The following is a 9352-nucleotide window of genomic DNA, read 5'->3' as shown; positions in this document are numbered from 1 at the left end:
TATTTGACAGATGGACCACTCGGGGGATAAGGAGTTGGCTGGATGGTGATACTCAAAGAGTTGTGGTCAACGGCTCGATATCCAAGTGGAGAGCAGTGGTGAGTGGTGCTTCTCAAGAGTCGGTGTAGGAACCAGCACTGTTTAACATCTTTATTGGCAACATGGACAGTGGGACTGAGTGCACCCTCAGCAAGTTTGCCGATGACACCAAACTGTGTGGTGCGGTCAACATGCTGGAGGGAAGGGATGGCACCCAGAGGGACCTTGACAGGCTTGAGAGATGGGCCTGTGCAAACCTCATGAAGTTCAACAAGGCCAGGTGCAAGGTCCTGCACATGGGTCGGGGCAATCCCAAGCACAAATACAGGCTGGGTGATGAATGGGTTGAGAGCAGCCCTGTGGAGGAGGACTTGGGAATATTAGTGGATGGAAAACTGACTGTGAGCCAGCAATGTGTGTTCACAGCCCAGAAAGCCAACCACATCCTGGGCTGCACCAAGAGAAGTGTGGCCAGCAGGTCGAGGGAGGAGATTCTGCCCCTCTACTCGGATCTTGTGAGACCCCACCTGCAGTGCTGTGTCCAGCTCTGGGGCCTGCAACATAAGAAGGACATGGACCTGCTCAAGTGAGTCCAGAGAAGGCCATGAGGATGCTCAGGGGGCTGGAGCACCTCCCCTGTGAGGCCAGGCTGAGAGAGTTGGGGCTGTTCAGCCTGGAGAAGAGAAGGCTCCGGGGAGACCTTAGAGTGGCCTTCCAGTGCTTAAAGGGGGGTACAGGAAAGGTGGGGAGGGACTCTTGATCAGGGGGTGTAAGTCATAGGACGAGGGGTAATGGTTTTAAACTGACAGAGGGTAGATTTAGATTAGATGTAAGGGAGAAGTTCTTCCCTGTGAGGGTGGTGAGACACTGGCACAGGGTGCCCAGAGCAGCTGTGGCTGCCCCCTCCCTGGAAGGGTTCAAGGCCAGGTTGGACGGGGCTGGGAGCAGCCTGGTCTGGTGGAAGGTGTCCCTGCCCATGGCAGGGGGGTGGGAACTAGATGGTCTTTAAGGTCCCTTCCAACCCAAACCATTCTATGATCCTATGATATAGCTCCATGGCCAAAACAACAACTATAGACTTTCAGTAAAATTACACTATAAGCAATCTATGTTATTAATGACAACAGCAGAGTTGTCTTTCAGTAGCAGAGCTGTTGCTTGATATCTCATGAGACATTGCTAAACATTCTAGAGTAAAAGCCGCCTCCTCCTTGACACTTTGAAGTCCATAAGACTTTTGATGTTGACTTCATTAATGGTAGGATGAAGTCTTAATGTTGACTATGTATGGTATAAGGCTGACCTTTTACTGAATCACTGTGGCTATGAGTGAGTCAATCAGCTATTTGGTGCATTATCTCCTCTCTCTCTCTGTAACATAATTCAATAAATGTTATCCCAGGTGCAAGCCAAGGAAATTCCTGAGATAGAAGAGGTTCATGACTGCATAGAATTCATAGAGTTCATGGAGTGCAGTTAACTACCTTTGACATTCTTCATGCCGCTTTGTACCAATTTTTTCTTACAAGCATTGCTTGTTGTGAGAATGTGTTCCCCAGTGCTTGTAAAAAGATTAGAATCTGTGCCATTGAAGAAGTACAAGTGTTTATTGAAATGAAAATGCGTGTTTTATAAATCTTGTAAAATGTGGTAGCAAAATACCATGTGGAGTTCAACAAAGTGAAACAATTCTTCCAGCCTTGAGAGTTGCCTGTTCATGTAATGCAAAGCACCAAGTCACATCACAGGAGATCTTTGGGGTAGCAGTACTCTCTTGTATGTAATGAGATCTGCAATGTGATGGGAGATGCTCTGCTAGATATCATCCATTCAGTTATTCAGGATGGCAGGTCCTTCCTGAGTCAGAGGTCTGAGTGGTGGGATGGGTCTCCCCATCATGTGGGCATAGCAGCAGCAGCACCTTTGAGGTCTGAGGATTTATCAGTTCATGGACAGATTACAGGATGCTCGGTTGTTGGACTCTGTAAGCTTCTTTCACAGCAGAAGAGATGGAGGAATTATTCTGAGTCATAGTCATTAATAAAACAGACTGCTTTTAATTTAGCTGTGATTGCTTTGGTAATGTTGTAAATTTGCATGATTAGTCCATTATTACTCATGTGAGAAACATAACTAATGTGCAGCAATCTTCTCTAGAATTTAGTTTAAAAGCAGGATAGAGAAATAGCATGGAAAATAGCTTCTTTGATGTTCACACAGCACTGGCTCCCTATGATAGAATGATCTATAAAACCTACATCTTCTTTCACCTATATTGGTTTCCTGATGTGACTGGAGAATTGCAGCTCTATTCATTTCTGATTCCCTGGGAAATAATATGTTTTGTTTTATGGGATAAACAGATTCAAAATCTCAGATACAGCTAGAAAGTTTACTACGTGTGATTTTTGGACTCGCTTTGTTTCTCCCTAATATTCTAGCTGGCAGTAGCCTTATTTGCCTATGTATCTATATATCTGGTGTAGTCTTACCATACTAATTACCTTTCCCACTGTTTAAAGGTATATACCAGCTTTTTGCAATCACTGATTAATACACATTCATAACTATTCGCTTTTGGGTTGCCTTTCGTCCATTGCTTCACACATGCATTCGGGAACTAGTGCAGTGAAACACCCAACTCAAGTAATCATTTTTGTTTCCTTTTTAAGGGTAAGAAAAGTCAAGTGTTATACACGCCAACAATGTCAGAAGCGGTTTGAGTTTTGGGGTGAATAGGTGAGTGCTGGTGTCCAACATAAACCACATAAAGAGACCTGATTTTTCTAAACAAGTGAGTTATGTGCTTTCTGAAAGCCAGGTGCTTCTAAAGGCTTCTAACTAGACATCTAAAAAACTGAGTCACTGAAGCTGCTTCTGGAAATCCTGACCAGTGTGCTTTGTCTGAAGTCACATAATAAGTTAAAGGCAGGGAAAAATGAATAACTGACTGTTGTTTTCAACTGACCTTTGATGCCTCCTTTGCCTACTCATTAGATTTCTCAGTGGCATTTTTCTAGTCCACCCTTTCTGCATCTCATAATTGCTTACCAAGATACATCATCATTTTCCTGCTGGTCTGTCATTAACATTCCTTTTCTGTGCTGCCTCCCCCCAGGAGCAGACCAGTCAATACCATGAGATGATAATGCTGTTATACCAATTACCTATTTATTTTCTTATATTTCCTCTATCATTCTGCTGTGTTTCAAGTTACACTTGCACATGAAACTCTTTGACACAGGAACCATTATTTTTGATTGTATAACATCTAGAATAATGATGTCTAAATTTATAAATAATATAAATTTATAAATTTCTTGGGATTCACTACATTAATGCTAATACTACTACTAAAGAATTACAGGGTTTGGTTGTCATCCATGTTGATTTTTCAATTTAGAGCCAATTCCATGTGTTGTGAAGCAGAGTTCAAGAACCTTATGCTTTATGCCTTCTGCTTGAACGTATCGGGGTGGGATGGCTGCTGAAAAGTTATTTCCAGTTTTCTGAGTCAGAACTATCTGTGTATTAGGCAGGACTAAAGCAACTCTACTTACTCCAGGGGCAAAATTTAGCAAGTTTTCCCTGTAGTAACTTTCTATTGCTTTTTGCCTGAGAATGCTCTCACATGTCAGAATAGCAAGAGCATTTTGTATATGAGGCTATGGAGCCGCCTCTGTGAGATTTATAGTCAAGAATTTTCCATGGATTGTATGCAATGCTCATCCTTACAGTAGACTGGAAGGATGAAGAATCTGTCTATGTCTAGAACATATTTCATCACAGTAACTAAACATATAAAGTATGTTTTTTCTCACCAATACATTTAATATTTATGGAATTAGCAGTTTGTTTTGCTTTGTAAAAAACAGAAAGAAAAATTCCTAATACAGCTCTAATTTCTGGGCGCAGCTGGAAAGCCATCCCTCCCTACACTTTTCACAACTACTGTCCATGCTCAATGCCATACTTAGACCCTGTCCTTCCTTAAACCCTGGTTTAACATCCAGCACATTCTGTAGCTTTTTGTTATTATTTAATGGAAGTTCTGAGTGAGCAAATTATAGTCATAAACCCCTCAGGAATTTGGTTTTATTAAGCAATTTTCTCAGTCTTAGCAGAATTATATAGCACACATTAATTAGTCCTTACAACAACCCCTTTCAAGAGTAGGGACAAAGAATGTATTATTGTCCTCACAACAAAGCAGAGAAGTTAAAACTAATTTAAATCAGACATATTAGCTTCTGGTCTTGTTCTCATAGGTATTACTGATGAATTACATTCATGTGAATGACTGAAGTGCCTATTTAATCTTTTTGCAAAGAAAATTACTTTGGAATGGATCATGACCAAGAGTCCTCATGATTTTATGCGTGTATTGACCTGGGCCAGCGGGTTAAGTGAGGCTCACCAAGCTATAAGTGCTGGGCACTGAAGCGTCTCACCAGCATATGTACTGATGTCACTACGGTGTAAAAATGTGCAATAGCTTCTGTTATTTCCACTGAGTCCTCATTCAGGTCCAAATTCAGGACAGAAAACTGAGCCTGTCTTATTTTAAGCATGTAGACAGTCTCAATGCTTTATTTTTACTTCTGATTTTTTTCTGGTTGAGCTTGAGTGACTGGTTGCTAACTTTGACATCTAGTTTTTTTATATTCTTGACATGTTTCCTGGAACAATTTTATGCCTTTTTTTTTTTTTTTTTTTTTTTTTTAAATATCAGAACATATGCACAAAGGTACATAGGTGGGTTTTAAAAATCCTTACGTGCTATTTTCCCCTGTAAGATGAGAGCATGTACATTGTCAGTATGTCTTCCAATATTCCCCTTGCAAATGCTTTTTTAATATATCCAGCTCAATAGTGATGTATTTCTTTGCAGGCACTCTTGTGCTTCTGTCTTCATGACATCTGAATTAATCTGGATTAACCAGATTTTCTTCATAACACTGTTGTGAATGCAAGTAGTGTTCCTATTTTTGACCTACAGCTAAGCTTTCTAATCTAGAGATATTGTCAGATGACCCTCATTTTGGTTTAATGATTTGAAACATTTAAAAATATTTTTTTAGCACCAGCACAGTATTTTGCATGTCCAAATTCTCGATTGTCTTTAATTGTGATGTTTTTATTTTTCCTTTCTGGAATAGTTTTCCCTATTCTCTAGACTTTTTATGTTTTTTTCAGTTTCTAAGTTAAGGAACCTACTAATTATACCACTATTAACTACCCAGCCCTGGTACATTTCTTCTCACAGTGAGGAGGGATACTCACCCAGTGCATTCAATAACACAAGCAAAACCACTATGTTGTCATGCAATTAAAGGCTGAATTGCAATGCACTTGCATGCATGCACTTAATTAATTTAATTAATTAAGTTTCATTTATGTTTCCCAGCTTTTGAGATCTGGACTTCATAACCTTTGTATTTTTCTAAGTAATTTTAAAAATAATATTGTGATTATTAAAAGGAAGAAAAGTATTCTGTCACTTAGATTTTATTCTTAGGTTGTCTCACCGTGAAGTTATTTACATGAGTGTATACCAAATACCACAGAAGAGGCCTTTAATGTTCATGGCCTGAAACATATAGACTCATGACTGCTGGGCTTGTTGCCCGATTTTGGAAGAGGAAATACTCCAACGGTTGTAGACTCTTCAGCCTACGGGAATCTAATGACCTTTTCCAGCCCCAGATCTGAAATTAGTGATGTGGTCCATGTTGATGCCTGTCAGATTTCTGCTGGAGACAGCCACAAACTGAAGTCCTTGGTCTTTGCTGCCCAAAACTGTAATTTTAACACCAATCCTAAACCAGTTTATCAACTCCTTCCAGACATCATGCAAAGTCTGTTACATCAGCCCAGCTTAACATTGGGATCTGGGGCTGGCAGGAACCAGTAAGATTAAATTTAAGACTAACTTAAAGTGTTTTTTTAGATCTCAAGGGTGGTTATAATTCATGATGGGACAAAAACATGTCCTGGAGTTAAATTTGCCACCCAGACTGACAACCTGACCCAGGTTTGGGTCTGGGAATGGCTGGGGGTGGCTAGGTCTGCTGGAAGAGATTTGGGCTTAAGGTTTAGGTGATGGAAGAGGGCACAGGCAAGCAAGGTCAATGAGTTTTGTTTAGTTCTGGATCTGGCAAGAGTTTCAAGGTTTGATCACGGTTGTGGCCTCTTTGGTTTTTATGAGGCTGGAAGGGCCCACTGCATTAAAGTTAAGGAAGGATTTGCACTCATGTTGGATTAATGCTTCTCTTGGCATCAGCCCTAAATTTAGCATGGGCTTCTTCTCAGTCCAGTACTGATCTTTCTTCATCAGCCCCTGCTGGCCTAACCTTTTTCCCGACAAAAATCTTAGAATTAATCTTGACATGCAAAATTCTGTAAGATGAAAACCTAAAATTAGATAGGGATGTCATATTGGCACAAGCCCCAACATTACCTCAGTGGAGCCTTCTACATCCACCCTTAACCCTACATCATAGACCTTGTCAACCTGAACCTTAAACCCTTGTCTTATCCTAAATGTGACTCTTGCCATTCCAACTCTTAATCTAGTTATGTGGCTGAAATCATGGTCTTAAGCTAAGAAGAGTTCATAATACAGGCCAGCACAATTACAGCAGATTTTATTTGCTCACATGGAGCAGTTACATTCAGTAATACTGCTTCAAGGCCCAGCTAGATAAATCAATGTATTTATAACAGTACATTGTTGTTCCTGAGTAACTGAATTTTCCCTGAACACTGCGGGGATGTGAGGACATAGAGCTGGCAAGTCTGGGGAGACATAACTGTACCAGGCTTAGCCATTACCCAGAACATACAGATAGCAGGAGGTTCCCATTATGGCCTGTGTGTAATGACAGCAGCTGGCAGTTGGTAAAACTCCAGCTGAGAGCCTTTATATCTGAAAAATTCAAAATTAACAGCTTTAGAAACAGAGAGGGTCTTATTTCCACTGCCAGAAAAAGTGCTGTTTAATGTGCAAGGGCAGTAGGGATTTTTGTGTATGACACGCATGGATACTTTGATATACAGCCTAGATGCTCTTTTTCAAAATAGCACTTATTTTAAGCTGACAATGGGAGGTCTCATTAGGAGATTAGTAAAGTTGAATCATTTTTCTCAAGGGTGAAATGTGTCAGCTTTATTCCTTCTGGTAATCCATCTTTCATCAAAAAGAGACATGGCTAAAAATTTTAAACACATATTGGAAAACCAGTTCTTATTCTTCCTAACTAGAAGTAATATTCATATGCATTCACATTTTTGGGGGACCAAATAATGACATGCAGGATGTTACAGAAAACAGGAGCAGGTTAAAAAGAAAATGCAAGCTCTTTGTCTTCCAACAAAATGAGAAACAGAGTGACAGGGATTGATTTTTTTTTTTTTTCAAGATAGACAATGAAGGGGAAAAATTACTCTCAATATGATAGTGAAACGTTTAATTCCCCCAGTAAATCAGTCCTCCTTATCTTGCTGTGAACTTCCCCTGAATCTTCCCCTGAATCATATTTCACATATAACCAAAAAAGCACAACTTTTTTTCTACTACCAGTGAGTGGTATTAGACTAGAAGCAATGAACCTTTTTCTGAAGTATCTCCTTACCTGATCTCTGGTGGATCAGAAGACCTATCATGGGATTCTTCTTTCATGGAGAAGTTTCTGGTGTGCTTAGCTAATGTGTCTTGCCAGTAGGAGATGCTTTCTCTGTGGATACAGGGCACAGCAGAACACCCCTACATTTCAGGTGTGCTGGGAGATCATAAAGGAGAGTAGGCACGGTCCTGTCAGTGCCTTCTGGTGCAATATTGCACTAAGCACAGCTCAAATGGATCAGGATCTTTAGCTTTCTATTTTGTGGCAGTTTATGAAAAGAAACATTAGATATAACGTGAAAAATCTGTAACTTTAAAAGGATTCTGAGTGCTGGGGAAGAATTGTGGAGGAACCCAACTCATTGAGATGAATGGGCTATGCAATGGCCAAATAAATTTTCAGGTTATCTATCACAGGGAAAGGAATAATTTAAACTATTAATTTATCCAATTAGTTCCTATAGTCATTGTCTTCACTTACGAATTAACTCCACATGTAACCCTAGGTTGACTATGGAAACTGCTATCTCAGTGAGGAGCACCCGCCAGTAAAATTACCTGAATCCTTGGATGCATAAAAAACTGGAAAATACAGTCGAGGGAATGTCTTCAACTGGCATGTTCTTTGTAGCTTTACTCATTTCTAAAGAATTCAAGATATGAAGAAAGTTATAAACCAGGCAATGGAAATGATTAGTCACAGGGATGGTGTGTATGGGCAAATAGCACGGAGCAGGTGACATGCCAGATTACCACAATGATGTGTTCTTAGGTTCATGTGCTCATACCTGCCTCAAGATTTCATTGAGGCCAATATTGCAGCAGGAGTCAGTGCTCAGAATCCACAATGCTGAAAACAAATGCTGTGGTATTAGGTGGGATGGGTTTTTTTCAGAGATACACAAATAGTTCAGGGCATGAAAGAAGTATCTAGCAGTAGAAATCTTGCTTACGGGGAAGTTATTTTTTAATTTTCCATCTGATGGTTTGTTGTACCCTCCTCAGAAGTATTTAACGCTGATCACTGCTAGAGAACTTGGTGAAAAATTAATATGATCTAGTCAGAACATTCTCATATAACTATATGTATAACTCCTTTGATTTAGATAATATTATTAAAATGAAAAAACTGTTCATTTGCATACCTCTTTCCAGGACAGGACCTAACTGCTGTTAAGTACCATCCTGTTATTTGCAATGTGAAACAAGTAGTCATAAGCTAATGTGCTTGACTGAACTTCCTCATATTAACACTACTAACTAAGAGCTGGGCTTCTGCTTTTATGCCTCGCTAATCTTCACAGAAAATTGTCTTGGAGGACAAGACGTGTAGGCGGAGTGAGTGATACAAGGAAGGGACATAGGCAGCTTTGTGTACAAAACATTCCCCCTACGCAAACGGCACTCTGGAGGTGGCTGCTATTTTTAGTCTCGAGTTTAAAAGCCACAGTCCAAAAATAAGAAAGTGTCACTACAAATAATAGAAGTGAGACCAACAGGTCAAATCTGGGCTCTTGCTTTTTTCTTTTCTTTTTTTTTTTTTTTTTGAAACATGGATGTGTGTGGGCTGTGAAGATGGTTTGAGCAAGTCACTTTTGAGAATGAAGAACAATATGGGAAACAAATGAAAAATGCTTTTAGTGTTGATCATTTCCTTTTTCATAATAACAGTTGAATGGAACATATTAG

The 9352-nt window shown here is 39.9% G+C and overlaps 1 long non-coding RNA gene across 1 annotated transcript; it reads right to left on the bottom strand.

Moving 5' to 3' along the window:
• Positions 1-1625: 1625 nt before the first annotated feature.
• LOC116960302 lies at positions 1626-8304 on the bottom strand. Its single transcript, XR_004406316.2, has 3 exons — positions 8222-8304; positions 7674-7775; positions 1626-6967 (listed from the first exon to the last, which is right to left on the bottom strand). It is a non-coding gene; the product is annotated as an uncharacterized LOC116960302 (long non-coding RNA).
• Positions 8305-9352: the final 1048 nt, after the last annotated feature.

Source organism: Tyto alba, unplaced genomic scaffold, assembly GCF_018691265.1.
Source record: "Tyto alba isolate M040663 unplaced genomic scaffold, T.alba_DEE_v4.0 Super-Scaffold_6, whole genome shotgun sequence".
Taxonomy (NCBI): Eukaryota; Metazoa; Chordata; class Aves; order Strigiformes; family Tytonidae; genus Tyto; species Tyto alba.
Note: the sequence above shows the minus strand (reverse complement) of the source record. Positions and strands in the feature narration are given on the sequence as shown.